The following is a 23,795-nucleotide window of genomic DNA, read 5'->3' as shown; positions in this document are numbered from 1 at the left end:
CATTTGACTGACCGGGAGAGACAGATGAAACGGAAAGGGATAAGATGCCAGTCTGAACTGGTTGTCAGATGCTTCACTGAACGTTTCCCATTAGGTCATTATTGAATATATGTTTATTTTCATACTTAGGAAGGCATTGGAAACATGCCCAACTCATCTACAACAACTGACTGCAGCTTTTAAAGCCCAAACATGCTGATGCTTGTTGAGTGTAATTGGCCATGCTACATGGTGATGGCTTTGGGAGGGTGGAGATGCTAATTTTGCAACTTTGAGAATCTAAAGTCAGCTAATTTAATGAGGACCCAGACTCTTTACTGTCAAAAGAGACTCTCATGAAATTAACCATCATGATTGTTTGTATCCTTAATGTTAGCATTGAACTTGCCTAAGTTGGGTACTTCTATGGTATGAATTAAACCAATGTTGCTGGGTTAATACGTGTGGGTGGAAAGATTGGTACTGACTATCTTTATTTAAATTTTCAGAGTCTTTGTGTATTTGGTTCTGTTTAAAGATTTCATGGAAGTACATGTATGTGAAATTATATATTCTCTCTTTTATTATCATTCTATTTATTTATCTGGTTTGCTTAGGCTAGTTATAGGTTATCCATATGACACTGCTGTGTATATGACTGTAGATATTTGTGCTCAGTATTTTTACCCTGATCCTGGGTAAATCACGGAGCTAACATTTTTCAGGTGAAAATGTGTACATAGACACTTCTGCAACTTTGTAGTGATTTCAAAGGCAAAGGCCTTTGTCAGCTTTTACAGACTAATGTCTAATGCACAGGTTTGCCTTTGAAACCTCCAGTCACCCACTGGAGAACTTTTACTTCCTCTCCCTGAAGAATACAACATATTCAAGATCTACATTTTTCTTTCATTCAATTTGATAATTTATTTACACTGATGATTTAGTAAGTTACCTATTTTCAGTGGCATTTTTGTTTAAAAAGGGGTATGTGGTGAGGAAATAGTTCATCTTAACACCAAAGAATCACTAAAAATGACAGGCAGCAATGATTGGTGGCAAGGACACTTTCAGGGAAAAGATCTTCTGCAGTTATCTTCACTCCTATAATCAGCTTTGGTAAAAAGGCCCAGACTCTGGGATGTGAGTGTGACAACCTGAGTCATGAGAATGAGTGGGTATGTGAATGTGTGGGTTTGTGTCCTCCGGGAGATGAAACACAGGCAGAAGAAATACCTACTGAAAATTAAAGGGGCCCTACAAAACATCTTGAGGAATGACATAAAGGGGAGGAACGTGTTGAATGAATAACTATATGCACAAATGGCAAACCTGGAGCTTAGCTGTAGTATTTTCACATGGCTAATGATAGTGGTAACACTAATAACAATAAGCCAGCATTTATTAAGCATCTACTCTGTGCTGAAACTGTGCTAAGTGCTTTATTGTATTAGTTCATAAAATTCTTGCAACTACTTTATGAAGTAGGTATAGTTATCTTCATTTTAGATGGTAAACCTGAGGCACGAGAAATCTAAATAAACCATTGGACATAGTAAGTTGTCAGAATTAGATCAAATACAGGTGATTCTAATTCCAGAACCTAGTTTTTTTTTTTTAAGTTCATATAATTCTTGCAACTACTCTATGAAGTAGGTATAGTTTTTATCTTCATTTTAGATGGTAAAACTGAGGCATGAGAAATCTAAATTATTGGACATAGGAAGTTGTCAGAATTGGATCAAATCCAGGTGATTCTAATTCCAAAACCTAGTTTTTTGTTTTTTTTTTTTTTGGGACGTAGTCTTTCTCTGTCACCCAGGCTGGAGTGGAGTACAGTGGTACAATCTCCACTCACTGCAACATCTGCCTCTTGGGTTCAAGCAGTTCTCCTGCCTCAGCCTCCCGAGTAGCTGGGATTACAGGCACTCACCATAACACCTGGCTAATTTTTGTATTTTAGTAGAGACAGGTTTCACCATGTTGGCTAGGCTGGTCTCGAACTCCTGACCTCAGGTGATCTGCCCACCTCGTCCTCCCAAAGTGCTGGAATTACAAGCATGAGCCACTGTGCCCAGCCCAAAACCTAGATTCTTAACCAATGTACTGTGCTACTTCCAACAAAGTCATTTCAGAGTCTTTTTTTTTTTTTTTTTTTTTTTTTTTTTACTTTTTGTTCTCTTCTTAGAGAATGTTATAGGTCAGCTCAGGTGAAGAAAGAGAAAATGGCTATTAAGACACGAAATAGATGTATCCTACTATGAATTACTTTACCTCTTTTAAACATCTACTCATTGTCAGGATCAGATTAGATAAAGAGAAGAAAGTCATTTTTAAGATCTATAAAGAACAATTTTAGAGAAAGCAGTGAATGAAATGAGTGAAAAGTCTTTCCTGATCTCTATATTTTCATAGCAAAAACCATTATATGTGTTCCATTTTAATCAGGAAGATTATATACTTATTTGGACTTTATATGTAAACTGATTTTTAAGAGTCTTTAACATTCTGAAGTTGGGAGGCTCTCCTAGGAAGTGGCTTCATCTTTTTCCTTGTTGAATTTCAGCGCTAGCACAGGATTGGCCTTTTGAGAGAGTGGAGGGTGACTGACTCTCCAACATGAGGAAATGGGGTGAAATAAAGTGAGATATTGGCATTCAATGCCTGGATTCAGTTACCAGCTCTGCCTTTCCCATCTGTGTGGGACCCTGGGCCAATCAAATCATTTAAGCTCTCTAATGCAGTGATTCTGACACGTTAGTATGCACCAGAATCACCCAGGCTTCTTGCTGAAACACCATGTGCGGGGCTCCACCCCAAAGTCTCTGAATCGATAGGTCTGAAATGGGCCCAAGCATCTGCCTGACAAGTTTCCAGGTGATGCTAGTGCTATCAGTCCAGGGCCACACTTTGAGAAACACCATTCAGAGTCTCAGTGTTTGCATCTTTAAAAGGGGATAATAGTATCTACCTCATTAGGCTGTTGTAAGTTTTGGAGACAGAACCTCAAGCTGACTTTCTCACCTGTGCGTGTACACCCCACACTAGAACCCTACGTTCGTTTAGTGCTTAAAGTCCACTATTCAAACCCTCCATTTGGATTGTTAAAGGGACACTGGTGATTCAAGTGTTTCTGGAAAGTGTCATTTAAAACTTATCAGCTACCAGATGTGTGGAGTTAACTTGCAAAAGTTACAGGTATCTGAGAAAGAGTGAAAACAGGAGCAGAGATCTGTGCTTGTGCAGCATAAAAGAAAATGTCTGAAGACCTTCTTCCCTTTCTGCATAACACTCATGACGGTCTCTACTGATTTTCAGTATTTTCTAAACACAAATTTGAGAACCAAATTAACTCATTAATTAATTTATTTAGCACATATTTACCGTGCCTTTAAAAAAATCCTTGCGCTATGAACTCCTACAATACCAGGCAAGGATAAGAAAAATATAATCCCTAGCCTCATGAAAGTCTATTAAAAATCCTTTGAATCTCTGTTTCTAGATTAAATTCTAGGTCCTCATCTATAATTTGAATATATTTGTTATTTTACAAGACTTACTGATCTAAATCAATCATCTACATATATTGAACATCACATTGTTCTCTCTGACTTTTATTAAGTTTAGTGATAGCACAAGAGAAATACAACAGACTCTGAATTCAAAGAACTAAGAGTTTATTAACCAACACATATTTAAATATTATATACTATCAGCACTAATACCACATATATTTGCTAAATATTAAGGAGTGTTCAGAGAAGGAAACCTAAAGGAAGATTTCCTTATGATTGAAAGTGCTTTCATCATTTGGTGGGCCCGTCACTGTATTTCAGAGGCAATTTGAGATTCAGTCATTGATACTATGACTTTTAACTTTAATCCAAAGTCAGACCCTAATTGAAACCTAAAACTTGCTGAAATACATGGCAAAGAGAAATCTGTTTGATGTTTTCCCTTATGAGTACTATTTTACACTTCCATTTTCATTTCTTGGGTTCTGGAAATTCCAACTCATCAAAACCTTCACTGACAATATATGAGACTCCCTAAGTTTATTTATTGACTCGGAATTTTTCCTTTTTTTTTTTTTTTTTTTTTGTGAGACGGAGTTTCACTCTTGTTGCCCAGGCTGGAGTGCAATGGTGCTATCTCGGCTCACCATAACCTCTGCCTGCCAGGTTCAAGTGAAGTGATTCTCCTGCATCAGCCTCCCGAGTGGCTGGGATTACAGCCCCTGCCACCACGCCCGGCTAATTTTATATGTTTAGTAGAGACGAGGTTTCTCCATGTTGGTCAGGCTGGTCTCGAACTCCCAACCTCAGGTGATCCACCCACCTCGGCCTCCCAAAGTGCTACAATTACAAGTGTGAGTCACCATGCCTGGCCAACTCTGAATTTTTAAAGTGATTCTACCCAAAGTTGGAGAAAACCTTTATTTGTAACTATATCTGCATACCAGAGAAAATGAATGTGCAAAGCTTACTGTAGAGTTTGACATTGATCATAAAGTCCCCTTGGTAATCTCTGGATATTTAATAAAATGTAGTATCCTTCATAGTCAAATATAATATTGTTGACATAAACATATCAACACGTTCATGCAATAGATAGCACATAATATCTACTATGTTTTAGAAGTCACAAGAATGGATTTGTACTGATTTTTGCACGTGTTCTAGCTTGGTCCCACTTGAACTGAAAGGTTCTCGTTCTCAAATTTTCAATTAGAATTAAGGAGATAGGAAGAAGTCACAGAACAGATTTTCTGTCCTAAGTCCAGCCAGTCATTTTTGTTGTCAGTTACTGGGTTGTTGGTTGGAAAATTTAAGCCTGTAAAGGGAAAGGGGTGGAGGTGAGTCAAATGAGGCTAGGTTATTTTTCATACCTGAAACTCTATGACCCTCCTTATGGCTGGTTAAAAGAGTGCTAGCTAAAGAAAAAGAAATACATTTTTGTTGAAAGTCTGAAAAGTCATTCTGAGTTTACTTAGTCATCAGTGCTTCATTCACATTAGCTTTTGTTTGTTTGCTGTATTTGTCTGTTTTCACACTGCTGTAAAGACATACCCAGGACTGGGTAAATTCTAAAGCAGAGAGGTTTGATTGACTCACAGTCCTGCATGGCTGGGGAGGCCTCTGGAAACATGATCATAGTGGAAGGGAAAGCAGGCACATCTTACATGGTGGCAGGTGAGAGAGAGCCAGCAAGAATAGGGAAAACTGCCTAATAAAACCATCAGATCTTGTAAGAACTCATTCACTATCACAAGAACAGCAGGGGGAAATCACCCCCATGATCCAGTTACCTCCCGCCCTCAACACGTGGAGATTACAATTTGAGATGAGATTTGAGTAGGGACACAAGAGCCAAACCATATCATTTGCTTTGGTTTGCTTGTTTTTTGGTTCCTTTTGGGAATCGTATTTACATGTCAGATTAAACAGAGTCAGGTTATGCTTGTAGTGCTTAGGTAAAGTTCTTACTTTGACAGCAGCTCAGCCTCTGCTACGTTAGATGGGAGCCAGGAAGGACAGGAATAAAGAGGATATCCAAGGTTGGATGGCTTTCTTTATAAGTGTTCTTAGAGCATAAGGGGTGAATATGATAACCAAACATCCTTGGGGGAAATAGAGGTTTAAGAAAGGGTCACAAATTGTGAGAGAAAACTTTAAACTTTAACCATTTGATAGTTACGCCTAGAGCTGATCCTTTTTTCTATTTGTAACTTTTCCAGTTAAGTAATAGATAAAACCTGCCAACTTGAGGTTACACAATTTTTTAAACTTGAGAGCTTTTAACATATTTTAAAGATTTCACTGTAAAATTGTTTTATAAATTGCCACTCAATTAGCATTTGACTTTTTTAATTAATACAACAAAGGAAGAAAAGAAAGCCAATATATCATCTCAGATTCTTATGTAGTTTTTTGAAAGGTAAAAGCAGACCTCTTCATTTCTGGATAATCTAATTTAAAAATCAATAATTAAGAGTCAATATTTTAAAGAATAAGTTAAAGCATTAAGTTAAATTATCTCCATTTTCAGATGATATGATTATGTGACAAAAAATCAATAATCTATGTAAAAATTACTATAATCAATAGTGTAATAAAATTGCAGAGTTAAAACTGACATACAAAATTGAATAAACATATATATAGAGAGAGATATTATTTGAAGTAATAATAAAATTGAAGACCCAATTTATGTTTAAAAACAAACACACAGACACACCTATACATAAGCTCAACATGAAATGTCTACAGCCTTTGTAAAGAAAACTATAACCCACTATTGGAAGATCCAAAGGTACAGATGAACAACCAGAAGATATATGTTTTGGACAGTAAAATTTGACATAATACAGATATCAGTTATTTCTAAGTTAATTAATACATTTAATACACTCCCAATAAAAATGCCATCAGTTTTTTTTTTTTTTTCTGGAACTAGAAAAGTTGTCTATAAAGTTGATTTGGAAAAAAAAAGAAGCAAGAATAGACATAAGAACCTTTAAAAAAACAAAAAAGGTAGACTAATCCTGAAATATATTAAAACATACTATGAAACCTCTAAATTAAAATAGCATAACATTATAGCAAAGGTTGAAAGAAAAAATAGACCCAAATACATATGCAAATGTAGTGTAAAATAATCTTAGTGGGGGAAATAACTTATTTAAATAAATTAGCGTTGGCATAAGTAGATGGCAATAGAGAGAAAATTGGTCTCATTCTCCTTACTGCATACTAGGACAAATTCCAAATGTGCCAGAGAGTTAAATTAAATCAAAGAAATACTGAAACAAATCATAGGTGCAAACCTATATCCTAGGCGTAAGAGAAACTCTTGTAAATATAACTCAAAATACAAGAGCAGTAAGGAAAAATATTAATAATTTGACAGCATAAAAATTCAAAATAATAACATCAGAAAACTTTTCATGGCAAAAACAAGGAAACACTAGGAAAGTGAAAATGAGGAAAGTATTTGCAATATATATCAAAAGACAAAGTTTAATACTATGAGTATACAAGGAGTTTATAACAATAGAGAAGAAAAACATCCTATAAATCCTATAGAAAAATGGCAAGAGATTCAAGTAAGATAGAAAAAAATAAAAATGGCCCTTAACTATTTGCAAAGGTATTCAGCATCATTGGTAAAGGGTTCAACAATTTAAAGCTACACTTAGATCGCTTTTCCCATTTAGGAGATTGGCCAAAATTCAAAAGTTTGACAGCATCCCTGCTAGCTGGATGAGGCATGCTTATACATTGTTGGTTGGAATAAAGAAATGTACAATTTCAAGTGGAGGGCAAGTGGGCAATATTTATTAGCTGGCACAGATATCTTACTTTTAGGAACCTATTTTGAATAAAATGGAGGGAAAAAACAAGATGACATTTGCATAGGCTACTCATTGCAGTAAAAGGCTTAGAAAATCCCAAGTGCCCATCATAAGAGGACTGGTTGAAGGCTATGTTACATCCACATGATGGAGTAATATGTAGTGGTAAAGAGAAGTTAGAAAGATTATTATATACTACTATGAAGCCATCTCTGGAACTAATAGATTAAAGGAGAGACTTGAGAGACACAGTCACCTATCAGGGGAACCAGCCCCCAATATTTCAACATAGGTTCTTTTCTATTTTCCCTAAGTGTAGGCTGGTCTGAGAAATAAAGAGAAAGAGTACAAAAGAAAGAAATTTTACAGTTGGGTCTCCGGAGGTGACATCACATGTCAGCAGGTTCCGTGATGCCCCCTAGCTGCAAAACCAGCACATTTTTATTAGCAATTTTCAAAGGGAAGGGAGTGTACGAATAGGGTGTGGGTCACAGAGATCACATGCTTCAAAGGCAATAAAATATCTCAAGACAATTGGGGGCAGAGCAAGATCACATGGCCAGGGCGAAATTAGAATTACTAATGAGGTTCCATGTCCTGCTGGGCACACATTGTCATTGATAAACATCTTAACAGGAAACAGGGTTCAAGAGCAGAGAACTGGTCTGACTAGAATTTCACCAGGCTGGAATTTCTCAATCCTAACAAGCCTGGGGGCGCTGCAGGAGACCAGGGCGTATTTCATCCCTTATCTACAAATGCGTAAGACAGACACTTCCAGAGCGGCCATTTTAGAGGCCTCCCCTTGGGAGTGCATTCTTTTCCCAGGGCTTTTCCTTGCTGAGAAAAAGAATTCAGTTATATTTCTCTTATTCGCTTTTGTAAGAAGAGAAATATGACTGTTCCGCCCGGCCCTGCAGGCAGTCAGACTTTATGGTTATCTCCCTTGTTCCCTGAAAATTGCTGTTATCCTGTTCCTTTTCTAGGTGCCCAGATTTCATATCGTTCAAACACACATGCTCTACAAACGATTTGTGCAGATAACGCAATCATCACAGGATCCTGAGGCAACATACATCCTCAGTTTACGAAGATGATGGGATTAAGAGATTAAAGTAAAGACAGGCATAGGAAATTATAAGGGTATTGATTGGGGAAGTGATAAATGTCCATGAAATCTCCACTATTTATGTTCAGAGATTTCAGTAAAGGCAGGCGTAAGAAATTATAAAAGTATTAATTTGGGAAACTAATAAATGTCCATGAAATCTTCACAATTTATGTTCTTCTGCCGTGGCTTCGGCCTGTCCCTCCGTTCGGGGTCCCTGACTTCCTGCGACGGCCACCAATTGCATTGTATAGGTCTTATTTATGAGTTGACAGACTTTTTCTGCAAAGAGCCAGATTGGTAAATATTTTAGGCTTTGTGGGTTGGTCATACAGTTTCTGTCAGAACTACTCATCTCTGCCCTTATAATGCAAAAACAGCCATAGAAAGCCGAATGAACTGCATTCCAAGACATCTGTACTTAACAAGAATGGGAGACAGCCAGATTTGGCCTGAAGGCTACAGTTTGCAGGTACCTGTCAAACTGTATTTAAAAAATATCTAAAATGACTTGAACACTGATTGGATGGAAAAACAGGGACAGGATAATGACAGTTAACTCTTCTATTTGGAAAGGAGAACAATGAGATGCACACAGCAGTTACTGGTCCATAGATATTCTGAAATCCTGTTAAGCAATATTCTTCTACTGAGCAGGGGGCGCAGTGGCAGGGCAGGCGGGGTGGGGGTGTGTGGAATTGTTCCAGGTTCACAGCCTAGTCACCTAGTCTCTGTTCTTGTAAGTAGATTTTCAGTCCATTGTATTCTATGACTTTTAGCCCCATCTTCTGGGAGTTACTGTGTTTTTCATGATCATCTTTGGCCACATTTGAAAATGCTCTCCTTGCCCTCCCCTCACCCCCAGCTGCTTCTGAGCCTGCTTCCTTTCTGTGTTGAATTGTCTACTGTTGACTTAGCACCTGGGCTCCTAAGATTAGGAACTACATTTCTCAGAATCTTCTCTGTATGGTTGTGAGATGGATTGGTCCATTAAAAGAAATTTTATGAGATTGGAAGGCAGATAAGAGTAGAGGATATCATTCTTGGGAGGTTATGGTCATCAGGCATCATCTGCAGAGGTGCCTGGTGAGTCTTTGGTTGTAACTCTCCTGCTTCAGCTCATCTTGATGGCTGGCCATGCTGACCAACAGCTGCCTCAGGCCCACCTGACCTTGGCTTGTGGATCCACAGAGGCTTACACAAGACTCTCCCTGAGCTCCTTCTTTGCCAGGTTCTCCAGTTCCTCTTTGGCAGTGACACACACAGGTTACTTATATTTTCCTGCAAGCTCCAACTTGTGCTCCCATGCCAGCATGTCAGGATAAAATCATTAGTGACAATTTCTCAACTACTACATCCAATCCCTTTACTTTTCCAGCTCCACTTATGTTTGTATAAACTCTAATTCCCATATTAAATCCCTTATTCCATTTTCTTTTCTGTTTTTTTTTTGTTGTTGTTTCTCTGTACTTCAATGGATGCTCTCCTCATTCCTTGTAATACATATAGTGGCTCTGGTTTCCTGACTTAACCTCAAATGATACACTACTCACAGAAAGTTCAGGACCAAGACTTACTTTATGTCTCAGTCATTCTTATTTAGTCCAGACTGGATGATCTTTGGAGTACAACTCTGTCAAAAACTTACATGGCCTTTTGTCTATTTTATTTTATTTAGTTCCTGTACCAATACCTACATCAACAATTCTTGATACATGCTCCTTTTCCTAATAGTAATTCTGGACATTGTAAGCTAATGAGATTTTCACAGAAGGCACATCCTTAGTATGTTCTCCCTCTACTGTTTGTCTACCTGAAAGGATTTTTGTTTGATTTCTTAATTGATTCAGAAGTTTCACAATGGGTTTTATGGTCACATGCTTGATTTTGTCTTTCCCATGAAACTTCTTTTCAAATTGGCCTCTGTCACCCAAAGCTTTGTCTTTTGGTTTAATGTTTTACCAGTTGGAGATGAAAAACAGTTGCATCTTTCAAAACTGAAAGGCCCACAAATTTCTGTGCTCTCTTTATTTCCTTTGACTCTTATTTACAAGCCATCAGTCCTTTTCTGAGTTCATTTCTTTGCAGTACCTTACCAAATGCAGCCAATAGCAACCAAAGCATGGTCCTAACATTGTCTCCCAACCTCTCCACTTAAAGCCATAAGCTCATTTGGTACATTATCTTTCTTCCTGGTTATTCCAATTTGCCACTACATGGTAAGGGTCACGTCTTTCCACTGTAAATAAATTTCCTGGTTATCCACTGTCCAGCAGTGAAGCTAATGCCGTGTATTTCAGGTTTTGTGTTATGATAACATTCACTTTGGGGATCAATTTCTATACCAGTAAGTTTAGGCTGTAGAGTATAAGTTTAGGCTGTAAAGTGTTAAGCCAAATCTTAGTTGCTTACAAAGACCAGGATTCATTTCTCATTCATATTACAGCTGGCTTATCAAAGGTCAGCTGAAACTTTGTTCTACATCTCTGATTGTGATCAAGGCAGAGGAAGCAGTATCAATGGGAAATGTGTACTGCCTCATCATAGAGAGAGAACAGAGCATGGCATAACCATACAGCGGTACCCAAATCTTCTTCTTCCAGTGGCCCAGGTCATTTCCAAGTATATTTCATTGGTTAAAAAAGTCCTGGGTTTACCATCACAGGGACACACAATCCTCCTGCCGGGAGGGATACCTCAAGGTATATATGTCTAAAGTCAGCAGGGTAGGGTTGTATAATGCATTCACAGGGAGGTCACTGCTGGGCAAATAACTATGCCTGATACTTCATAAGGTGAAAGTGTAACCTCCCAAATGTAGGGGCAGATAATATTTTGACTAATAATACAATCACTTTTATTTCAACATGTTTCACAAGCAACTTGATAACAGAGTCAGTTTTATGCCTGTGCTCTAACTATATTTGAACTGACCTACTAGAACCCAAATTTCATGATGCCAGAGTCTACCTTTTGTCCAATTAAAAACATGCTTCCTATGATTAAATATTAATTAAATTGAAAAAATGTATGTATGTGTCTTTTGAAAACAATAGTTCATTCAAGGAATTCCATTATTAATAACTCCTGCTTAGTGATTAAAATGTTAATATTAAATTTTTTTCTGAAAAATATTTGTCTACAGAATATAACAGGAAGCTGACTTTTTAAAACAATTTTCCTAGTCATTATTTGAAAAAGAAAATTTCAAAATTCAAGATATGCAATTGCCTGAAGGTATAGACTTAGAAATTTAACATTTAAAAACTTTTCTTCATTTTCTAAGCTTATATTTCATAACTGTACAAATTCTTAGCTATTCTATTACTTGTGGATTTGCTTTAAAGAAAGCTCTTTAGTGTTTAGTCAAACAATAGACAAAACTTTTAGCATGAAACATTATTTTATGGTAGACTCAGCAAGCTGAACTAGTAATATATTTATTTTCTTATTTGCTGAAACATTTGTTTTGTATTCATTATTTTTGTATAAGGTAATACACTAATTTGTGATGAGCTTTTAATTATACATTATTTGTAAAATTACTTTTTTCCTATGTAGCAAATTTTAAAATAGCCAGGGTAAGCCATGAAAATAAGCCTGTGTCAAAGTTTGAAGGTCAAAGTAGTATGATCTAGTAGAAAGAACCGTGCCTTTGAGTGAAGTAGATTGAATAACTGATGCAAAGTTTTCCTTAGCTCTGGTAAAATAATCGATTCATTCCTTTGCTATGGCTTCATTTTAGCCAGAGTGTGCTTCCTGCCTCCTTGACTTGGGTTTGCTTTAGCCAAAGGGAAATTAGCAAGTATGATGTAATCAGAGGTTTGAAATTTTTTATGAGTGGTTGGGCTTGCTTCCCTCTGCACTGTGCTTCTGCAGTGCCAGGAGATTATGCTCCAGGTGCCTCTAGCATGAGTTCCAGTATGAGATGCACAAGAGGAGCTGCCCCAGCCCAGTCTCAGGCACTTGAACCCAAACTATATGCTCTTTGCTGAATGCCACTGAGTTTTTGTGGTTGTGTATCATACTGTAAGAGCTAACTGACACTAGAACTGGAGACCTAGTTTAGTCTCATCTCTGCCTAGATACATGATGATGTCGACAGGATTCTCAGCCCTTCTATGTCCAGTCTCTCAATCTACTACTTGAGGATAATAACACCTCTATCATAGCCTGGTTTTGAGAATAAATTAAGACAATACTATAGATGTGAAAGTGCTTTGAATAACTGTAAGATGTTACTAAAAGACATTTGGTTTTGAGGAGGGTGAGAGAGAGAAAGAGAGTGAGAGAGAGAGAGAGAGAGAGGGAGAGAGAGAGATGTTATATGACCCAACTCTAGGTCATAAAAGAGATGACCTATGTTTGTTGTTTGACCTAACAAGCTTGGAGAAGTTGAATAATAATCTGTGATCTGTCACTGAAGAATGCTTCCTTACAAAACAGTGTTACTCAGACTTATTTGATGAGAATCCTTTCAGGTGTTCATGAAAAAGGGGAGGGGAGAAGAGGGAAAAAAGGAAAAAAAAAAGATACACAAAATTCTCTTTCCTAGATATTTCGATACAGGAAATATGGATATGGGTTGGGATGTAGAAATTTGTGTGTTAGGAAGTGGTCCATGTGATATTTTAGGATTAGGCAGATTTGGGAAATATTATGCACATAAAGTATCTTGTAAATAAAAAATAAAAATGCAGATGATTATGAATAAACTAATGTTTGATTAAAAGATAATCAGATTCTAACATTTGAAAACAGAACAAAACCACCTCTGATTATTAAAAGACTTAGGAAGATAAAAAAGTTACTAGTATAATATTACATTAGGTTGTGGTGCCAAAACTCCTAATAATTCTTTTGTTTTTACTTTTTAAAAAATAACCTTGACATCAGAGAATATATATGAAGACTAAAAACTAGAAATAGTATTAATGAGGTGACAGAGTTTTATCTGACTTATTGCAGACCTCCGTTTTACATTTGTGAAGTCTGCAGCAAGATAAAAAAATGGAGGCCTACATGCCATATGCTAATATTTAAACGTGATAAATCATCCTAAAAGCTGTTACATAACATATATTTTATCTTCCAATTGTTTCTAATATAACTTTTATAGCACATATAAAACCAAATTAAAATATATGTGAATTACATCCATGGTTTTTACATAGCTAAAAATTGGTAAAATACCAAAGACATCTGAATATAATTATTAAGAACAGAAATTTATACTCTCATAGTTCTGGAGGCTGGGAAGTCTAAGATCAAGGTGCTAGCATCCGGTTAGGGCTTTCTTGCCTTGTCCCCACATGACAGATGAGCAGAAGAAAGTGAACCCACTCCTTCACGCCCTTTTTATGGTGGCACTAATCAATTCACATTCCAAAGGGCCCCATTTCCCAACACTTTTGCTTTGGGGATTGTTTCCAATACATGAACTTTGGAGGAACACATTCAATCCACAGCAACTGGGAGGCAGCTTCTGACTCTGATACTGGAATTAGCACAGTCCTCATACATTCACCACATAAGGGCACAGTTGAGTTTGTAGGGCAAGAGGTGTGGAAGAGCAATTACGTGGGAACTGAACAGTACAGGGTTCTAGTGACATGATGCCAGTGTCAAGGACAGGGTCTTGAGTGGCAGAGCCACATATGTGCTTTTTAATAGGTATGCTTGTGTGTGTGTGTGTGTGTGTATGTGTGTGTGTGTGTGAGAAAGAGAGAGTTAGGAATTTGTGAAGACCCCTAAGGTATGAAACCCAGGAAGAAGCCTGAACTCTTTGAGGGTGTGTGTGTAATGGCAAGGTTGTCGATAACATTAGTGCCCATTTTGAAGGAACAAAATGGTGAGTTGTGCCTAGAAAATGTTTAGCATGCCAGGGTTAACTGGCCTGAACCATCACTTACATCTTGGAGTCTCAAAAAAGTATACAATTTAAAGGGCTCCCCTTTCCTTTCCTTAACTAGCAACCACACCTACTCTGAGGTGCACAGTTCCTTGTTGCTTTATGCCCTGTAGTGCCTTCTGTGATTCTTCCAGGCGTACCAATGTCTATTTGAACTTAAATCTGATTACTGAGAAAAATCGCTGAAACCCAGAAAACCTAATAAAATGTTTTTGTACTAGGCCTTGAAGTCCTAGAGATTGTTTTAAGTTCATTATGGATTGGAGGTGGGAAGGAAGCACCTTTTTTCTGGAGATTTCCATAGCATACAGCAGATTTTGTTTCTTGGCCTAGATAGATTCTTATTACTTATTTCTGCTGATCCTTCTGATAGTTTTAATGGAGCCATAACCCACTTGGCTATATTTTAAGCATTATCTGCCTTTCCAAGTGAGTTTATAATGTTAAGGACAGTCCCAGAACGCCCCAGATCAAAATACACCAAAGGAAAAGTAAAGAGACTTGGGGGGATACTTTCACACTGCAAGATGATGACATATACCCCCGATTAATCAAATTCTAGCTAATCATAAATGCCAAGGTGATTTGAACAAATGAATTGCTTCAGCATACTGAAACGCTGATTTAAATTCTCAGGCTTCCATAATTTCAGAATCAATAAACACTTATTATTGTTTCCATTTGTACTGCTGAATAAATCACTGTGTAATTTTACCTCTTAATTCTTAAAGGTGTAATATAAAAATATTGATTTTAATAGCTTTTGTGCTACTAAAAGGATATGTAATTCATACATACACAACTCTTTGGCATGGAGCCTAAGGCAGTGAAATTGTTGCTGCAAATAATTTGTAAAAACCTTTTATTAAAAATATTTTATTGAGGCATAACCATCATAAAGAAATGTGTACAAATTATAAGTTTACAACTTGCTGGGTTTTTGCAAAGTGAATACACCTGTATAGTCAGTCTCTGGACTAAGAAATAGAATATACCCTAGGCACTAGCACCTGAAAAAAGATAACCACAATCTGACTTCTAACATCACTGATTAGTTTTGCGTAGTATTGAACTTTACGTAAGTTGAACCCCACAGTAGAAAAATCTTTGTTCCTGCTTTAAAAAACAAACACTCAATATTATGTTTATTCAGTCATCCATATATTTTGAGTTTGGCAATAATTTGTTCATTCTCATTGCTATTTAATGTGCCTCTGTATGAATGTGCCACAGTTTGTATCCATTTTTCTGTTAACGGACATTTGTTTCCAGGTTCTGGCTATGATGAATAATGGTGCTATCAACATTCTTATACATGTCTATTGATGTACACACGTATACATGCATTGGTGTGAACTACTGGGTCATAAATTATGCCTGTGTTCAGCTTTAGTTCATCATACTGAGCTGGTTTCTAAAATAATTGCATCAGCTTACACTCATAGTAGCAATGCCTCCTGGTTTACTTCCTCACCCACTTTGTCAACACTTGTTTTTTTCCATCTTTTTCATTTCAGCTCTTCTGGCAGGTGTGAAGTGGTATCTCACTGTGGCTAATAGGCATTATTTCTCTGGTGATTATGGATGTCATGCACATTTTCATAAATTTAACGGCCATCTAGATATCCCTTTCTGTGAAGGACCTGCTCAAGTCTTTGTGCATTTTTCTATTAGAATGTGTCCTTTTTTAAATAAAAAATTGATTTGTACATTTTAAAATATCTGGGTTTTAGTCTTTTATGTATATTACAAACATTTTCTCCCATCTTAATGGCATTTTTAAATTATACTTTTTTGATAAACAAATTCTTAATTTTAATATAGTGTAATATATTCACTTTTATTTTATTAGTACTTTTGTGTGTCGTGTTTAAGAAATCTGGCCAAGTGCGGTGGCTTACGCCTGTAAGCCCAGTACTTTGGGAGGCCGAGGCGGGTGGATCACGAGGTGAAGAGATCAAGACCATCCTGTCCAACATGGTGAAACCCCGTCTCCACTAAAAATACAAAAATTAGCTGGGTGTGGTGGCACGCACCCTGTAGTCCCAACTACTCGGGAGGCTGAGGCAGGAGAATTGCTTGAATCTGGGACACAGAGGTTCAGTGAGCTGAGATCACACCACTGCACTCCAGCCTGGTGACAAAGCAAGACTCCGTCTCAAAAAAAAAAAAAAAAAAACATCTTTGCCAAACCCAGGGTGATGAAGATATTTTCCAATATATTTTTAGAAGTATGTGTGAGATAACTTTACTTAAAATTTTTTTTCTTATTAATTACAGGAAAAGGATGCTGTTGAATATTATTAATACCTTGCATTTCTGTCTTATTTAAAGCAGTTGAAATTAATGTATGTGTTTACATTATTATATAAATATTTCTTGAAATGGTGCCTGAATAAGAACAGGGATAGTGAACTCAAGTAGCTTCATATCTAAGAGGAAAGAGAATAAGCATATGTAAGTAATTATGCAAATAAAAAGAAATAATTGCCACAAAAGGTGCAGATAAGGGGACATGGATTTTTTTTCTTTCTCTTTCTGAGTGGGTGACAGGGAAGTCTGCATGAAAGAGATGACATTTTAATCAAGCCCTGAAGTATAGATAGAATTGGGGTGTGAGATAAAATGAAGGCATTTGGGAGAGTGAACACAGAATAAACAAATGATCAGAATAGAAAAGGTGTGGTATACCTGTAAACAGAGAGGTAATTTAACCAGATAGTTTATATAAAATATGACTAAAAAATTACTGACCTTAATTATTGAAAAGCAAACACAACAGGAAATAGAGTCTAGATTCACATGTCATTTTCTACAAAGTGGTTATATTAACACTTTTTAGTCGTATTAACAGAAACCAAATCTAGCCAGTTTATACCTAAAGAGAAACAGGGAAAGTGGTTATTTTGTGGAATCTAAGTGTAGGGAAGCAGACAGAATTCAGAACTAAAGGCTGGAGTTCCATAGTGACCCAGGTAGTCTTCTCTCTACCGATTTATCTCCCTCTCAGGGCATGTCTGTTTTATTCTGCTCCTTTGCTATAGAATGGCTTCTTTGCTTCTCAGGCAAGATACTAGAAAATAAATTCTAAAAGCTCTTAAATAGATCTCCCTAGTCAAGACATCAGACAGATGTATCTGGAATCTGAAATTCCCTGGGAAAGGGGCTCGTTGGCTCAGTTTCAGTCAAGGGCCCATTCCTGGTCCAATCAGCTATGACAGGGCAGGGCATAGGAGGTATGTAGTAGGAGGCGCCATATTTACTAATGTGATTTCTGGGAAACTCACCATTATAACTAAAGGGATCTGGAGGCCAAGGAGGACGTTTTTCTCAGAAAAGGGGAAAGTGGATTGTATAATCAATAGAAGAGGAGTCATCTTAGAAAGCTATGATAATAGCTATTATTTATTAAGGATATACAGCAGTTTTTTTAAAAAAACTTTTTATTTTAAAACGATTATATATTTACAGAAGAATTGTGCAGATGAGAGAATGCCTGAATAGCTTTCATCCAGCTTCCCCTAACATTAGTCTTTTATGTAACTGTGGTATATTTACTAAAACTAAGACTTAACATTGGCATACTATTATATTATCTAAACTGCAGACTTTATTCAGGTTTCACAAGTTTTCCTACTGATGTCTTTTTTCTGCCCCAGAATTAAATCCAGGATATCAGATATTGCATTAGTCATCATGACACATAGTCTCCTCTAATCAATCTCACTTTGTTCTTTGTTTACTTCGACAGTTTTGAAGAGTACTGGTCAGGTATTTGTAGAGAGTCCCTCAGCTTGGGGTTTTCTAATGTTTTCTCATGATTTGACTGAGGTTCTGGGCAAGAAGAATAAAGGTGATACATTCTCTGATAGTGTCATATCATGTTATCAGACGTATGTGATATCAACATGACTACTACTAGTGATATAAGCTTTCTTCACTGAAAACTTACGAGGAATTTGTGAACAAATGTTAAAACCACCACAGTAATTGATAAATATTTTGAGCATAATACTTTAAGTCTAAGCAAATATACTCTTTCCTTATAAAGATCCACCCACAAATTTTAGCATTCATCTGTGGATCCTGTCTACAGCCATCACAGGTTGAGTATCCCAAATATAAAATTCCAAAATCCAAAACTTTTTGAGCACTGACAATGCTAAAACAAATTTCGACTTTTCAGATTTCGGATGCTCAACCAGTAAATATAAAAATATTCCAAAATCAAAAAACATTCTAAAATACTTCTGGCTCCTAGCATTTCAGATAAGGGATTCCCAGCCTGTATCACAGTATGTAGTGGTGATATTATTTTTCCTTAATTTCCTTTCTGTTTCTTCTTTAAAATTCTTTTCTAAAGAATATTCATTTATTTTCCCCAATTTATTTATGTATTTAATCATTTGTTTAGATCAGTATGAACTGGATATTTATTTAATTTTGGGTGGTCATAATCCAGTATTATCTCTATTTATTGTGTTAAAATTATTCCATCTTTGCCCATTTAAAAATGTTTCAGGTTGGCTCCTATGTCCTATTGTTATGTACCCATCCTTTGTTTTGTTATTGTTAAAGTGCTTTCTTTTTTCTGGTACTACAAGATGATCCAGATTTATCTGTATTTTTGCTGCCCTGGTCCTAGAATCAGCCATTTCTCCAGGGACTTCTTGTTCTTTTTATTGAAGAATAGTATTTAGTAATTAAGATATGGACATTAGATGTGCTGATTGATATGGGAATATCTGCTTCTAAGTCCTCTCTGCTCACAAAGCTAGGAAATATGTATATGTATGTTATGTCATGCGTACATACATATCAATAATTATTCCCATATCTATTTGCAAATATTTTAAAATAAACATGAGTTTATGCTGATACCTCTGACTCTAATTCAGTATCATGCGATTTATTTTAGCCTTTCCTCATCATTCCTTGGTAATTTTATTCTACAACAGTGACAATATCTCATGCCAGGTGCTTTATCTATGATATAATATTAAATTGTCACAACTATACTTTAAGTATGATCTCCATAACTGATGGAAAATTACAAACTTAATAAGCTTTAGTAATTTGTCTAAGGCACAAAGAAAGTAAATGGAGCTTCATGGCAGTAGACTCAGCAGCAGGCCCACCTGTGAACATGATGGTGACCCCACCTTCCTATAGACCCTGAAGGCAGCCACACCCATTTGTGGACTCCAGTGGCAGCCCAGGCCAGCCACAGACCCCAACAGCAGGACTGCCCCCTGCAAATACCTGCAAAAGGCCCACCAAAGACACACATGCCTGTGAACACTGCCCCCCAGCTGACCTGTGAACTGTGCCAGTTTATACACCTGCAATCTCTGACTGAGTTGACTGGCAAAGATCTTTCCCTGCTAACACCAGTTAGTAACAACTAGAAGAGGTGACTGCTTCCTCAAGTGCACAGACATCAACAAAAGGTTACAGAAATCCTGAAAAATCAGGCAACCATGATACCATCAAAGAAACTCAATAGAACACTAGTAAATGACAATAAACAAATAGAGATCTAAAAAAAAATTAATAAATAATTGAAAATATTAGACTTAAGGAAACTTAAGGAGCTATAAGAGAAGATAGACAATGAAACTAAATCAGGAAAACAATACATGAACAAAAGGAGAAGTTCAACAAAGAATTAGAAATCATAAGAAAGAATCAAACTGAAATCCTGGAACTAAAGAATACAATGTCTGGCCTGAAAAATTTACTAGCAATCTTCATTTCACAGCAGGCTAAATCAAACAGGAGTCGGTGAATTCAATGGCAGTTAATTTGAAATTATACAGTCAGAAGAACAAAAAGAAAAAAGAACAAAAAAGAGTGAAAAATCTTATGGGAGTTATGGGACACCATCAAATGAAACAATATACCTGTTATGGAAGTCCAAGAAGGAAAATAAAAAGAGAAATGGGAAGAAATCTTATTTTTAAAAATAATAGGCCAGGTGCAGTGGCTCACACCTGTAATCTCAGCACCTTAGGAGTCTGAGGTGGGTGGATCATGTGAGGTTGGGAGTTCGAGACCAGCCTGACTAACATGGTGAAACCTCGCCTCTACTAAAAATACAAAACCTAACCAGGCGTGGTGGCTGGGACCTGTGATCCCAGCTACTTGGGAGTCTGAGATGTGAGAATTGCTTTAATCCGGGAGGTGGAGGTTGCAGTGAGCTGAGATTGTGGCATTGCACCCTACCCTGGGAGACAAAGCGAGATTCTGTCTCAAAAAGAAAAAAAAGAAAAAAAATGACTAAAAATTTTCCAAATCTAGGTAAGAAAAATAGACATTCTGATTTATGAAGCCCAAAGATTCCTAAATAGGCTGAACCCGAAGAGGTATACTGGAAAAACATTATAATTAAATTATAAAAGTCAGAGAGAATTTTAAAAACAAGAGAAAAGAAACTTTTCACACAAAAGGGAACTTCTGTCAGCAGACTTCACAGCAGAAACATTATAGGCCAGCATACCCAGCTTCAGCAGTCTCAGCTCCACCAGCTGGACAATAAATGGGATTTGCACGAACTCCACTCTGAACTGAAACGAGATTGCACTGTTAATATCTCTTTCTTCTGATTGTTATTAACAGTTCCTCAGAAAATTAAATGTTGTCAGAAGACAGAGAAGCTCAGGAGGGTGAATTGTTGGCCCTGGAGAGTATTTATGATGGTGATGAATTTAGAAAAGCAGAGTCTGTTCAAAGTGGAGAAACCAGGTTCTATTTGGATTTGCCACAGAATTTCAAGATATTTGTGAGTGCTATCTGCTCTGTGCAAGCACTTAGACTTCCTATGGGAAGAACACCATGGCAGCATGGTCCTTTTTGCCTGGTTGCAGTTTCTTAAGGAAGAGACCCTAGTGTACTTGAATATTGTCTCTCCTTTTGAGCCCGAGATGGGTTCTCAGAAATAAGTGTAGAGAATGACAGCCCAAGCCTCTCCCAGCACAGAGCTAGATACTGGAGGAGCTTCTGGATCTAATGTAGACCAAGAGGAAATTGTGCATGAGAGAGCTGTGCGGATGTGGAATCATTGTCAAGTCTAATCCAGAAAATCTTGGACTTTGATCAAGCTCAGCACATAAAATGCTTTAATAGTAAATTTTTCCTGTGCAATATCTGTTTCTGTGAGAAGCTGGGCAGTGAATGCATGTACTTCTTGGAGGGCAGGTATGTATACTGCAAAGCTTGTCTGAAGGATGACTTTGAACTCCAGATCAGAGACGGTCAGGTCCAATGCCTCAACTGCACAAAACCAAAGTGCCCTTCGATGGCCACTCCCGGGCAGGTCAAAGAGCTAGTGCCTGTTATCACTGCCTTCTCCTCCAGTCCACTTTGGACCTGATGGCACATGTGGTGTACTGCCCCCGCTCATGCTGCCAGCTCCCTGTGATGCAGAATCCTGGCTGCAGCATGGGCATCTGCTCCAGCTGCAATTTTGCCTTCTGTACCTTGGGCACATTGACCTACCATGGGGTCTCTCTATGTAAGGTGACTGCAGATAAATTAATAGACTTATCAAATAAATCCCTGAACGCAGATGAGGCCAATAAAAGAATTTTGTAACAAAGGTATCATAAGAGGGTGATTCAGAAGGCATTGGAAGAGATGGAAAGTAAGGAGGGGCTAGAAAAGAACTCAAAGAGCTGCCATGTTGTGGAACTCCCGCAGAGAAATTGGTGAATGTAATAAGATGTCATGTACTGGCTGTATGCAATATTTCTGTTGGATTTGCATGGGTTCTTTCTCTAGAGCAGACTCTTACAAACATTTCACTGATCCTAACTCATCATGTTTTAATGGGCTGTTTCATGCTGTGGATGTTAATGGAGATATTTGGGAAGATGGGATTGAAGACTAGTTAATGACTGCTCAAGATCTGGAAGTGGATTGGTTTTCCCTAATCTTTTGTCAAGTACACAAAGTAACCTTTCAGGATATTTATAGCACTATTTATTCACTCTTCCTGTATAGAAGATATGGAAGAACAAGTTTTATATTTTCATGTGGTAGTACTGATGAAGGTGCATTCATACATTTTTAATGTAATGTAAGTTGAGCCAAATCATAAGCCAAAGCTTCAGAAAATGAAACAACAGAATATTAAATATAATGTGTGCAAAGCACTGAATAGTTAAATATTTATTTTCTCTCCAAAGCTTTAGGTAGGAAAAGAGGGGTCAAGAGTTAAACTTAGGCCGGGCGCGGTGGCTCACGCTTGTAATCCCAGCACTTTGGGAGGCCGAGGTGGGCGGATCACGAGGTCAGGAGATCGAGACCACGGTGAAACCCCGTCTCTACTAAAAAATACAAAAAAAAAAATTAGCCAGGCGTGGTGGCGGGCGCCTGTAGTCCCAGCTACAAGGAGAGGCTGAGGCAGGAGAATGGCGTGAACCCAGGAGGCGGAGCTTGCAGTGAGCCGAGATTGCGCCACTGCACTCCAGCCTGGGTGACAGAGCGAGACTCCGTCTCAAAAAAAAAAAAAAAAAAAAAAAAAAAAAAAGAGTTAAACTTAGAGTCCCTTTTTGTGTCTGAGAAGCATCCCTCTAAGGCATTCTGTTGGAGCTCCCTCAGTACTACTGCTTACAACAGGGGTGGGTAGAAGGCTTATGAAAATTATACTGTGAGTCTGATCTAATTTACTCCATGTTACTCACATTCTTTCCAACCTAAATTTTGGCCAAGTCACTTCTCTTTGGAGGGAGCCCTGTATTCTGTAACTGACTGGATGGTCCAGTGTTATTTTGATATACTGCTTTTCAGAATGGAAATTTATAATACTTTAAAAATACTTTTTAATACCACAAATACTGTTGGGCACTTGATATTTATTAGTGGTGTATATGGTCCACTGGTTTCAGGCCAAATCTAGAATTTAGTGATACTGGCTCAGAAGAATTTAAGTTCTATTCAACTTTCCTGGGTATTAGAGCCTAGATTCAAAATGACTTGTCTTTACTACTTTTGTTCCACATTCCCCCTCTTTACCTTTGCCCTACCTTCTGTTTGTAAGGACAATTTTAATATTAATTCCAGCAACACCTGTTTTTATTTCCTCTGCTGGAATAGGAGAAAGACTAGTATATTCCCAAGTTGAAAGTTCTTGAATTATCCACATTTAGCACCATATATATGCCTGTAGTGACAGTATAATGTGTCTATACCACTGTAGTTCCAGTCCTAACTTTCTGAATTCTTTTTAAATATGTTCTCTAACAAGCTATGGGAATTTGGCTTCCGATTTTTTTTTTTTGCAATGGCAGTATTTTGGGTGATAATTTTGGATTGATACCTATTCCTTTTTCTGGGTTTTCTTGGCTTTTTGAAAAATTGTCTTTTCTTATAGTTTGGTGAGTGGCTTGGTAGCAAAGTAAGATTTTTTGGAAAAGAGGGTAGAACAACTGAACTGCTGCTTG

At 37.3% G+C, this 23,795-nt stretch overlaps 1 long non-coding RNA gene and 1 pseudogene across 1 annotated transcript in view; both read left to right on the top strand.

The window, feature by feature from the left end:
- The window catches only part of LOC134735603 (uncharacterized), a 31,024-nt gene extending 15,025 nt beyond the window's left edge, over window positions 1-15,999 (top strand). Inside the window, exon 3 of the long non-coding RNA XR_010118857.1 lies at window positions 15,870-15,999. This is a non-coding gene — a long non-coding RNA (uncharacterized lncRNA). The remainder of the gene's footprint in view (window positions 1-15,869) is intronic.
- A 4,987-nt stretch (window positions 16,000-20,986) lies between these two features.
- On the top strand, window positions 20,987-22,240 carry LOC129472501 (E3 ubiquitin-protein ligase RNF14-like; annotated as a pseudogene).
- The last annotated feature ends 1,555 nt before the right edge of the window (window positions 22,241-23,795 follow it).

Source organism: Symphalangus syndactylus, chromosome 22 (genome assembly GCF_028878055.3).
Source record: "Symphalangus syndactylus isolate Jambi chromosome 22, NHGRI_mSymSyn1-v2.1_pri, whole genome shotgun sequence".
Taxonomy (NCBI): domain Eukaryota; kingdom Metazoa; phylum Chordata; class Mammalia; order Primates; family Hylobatidae; genus Symphalangus; species Symphalangus syndactylus.
Note: the sequence above shows the minus strand (reverse complement) of the source record. Positions and strands in the feature narration are given on the sequence as shown.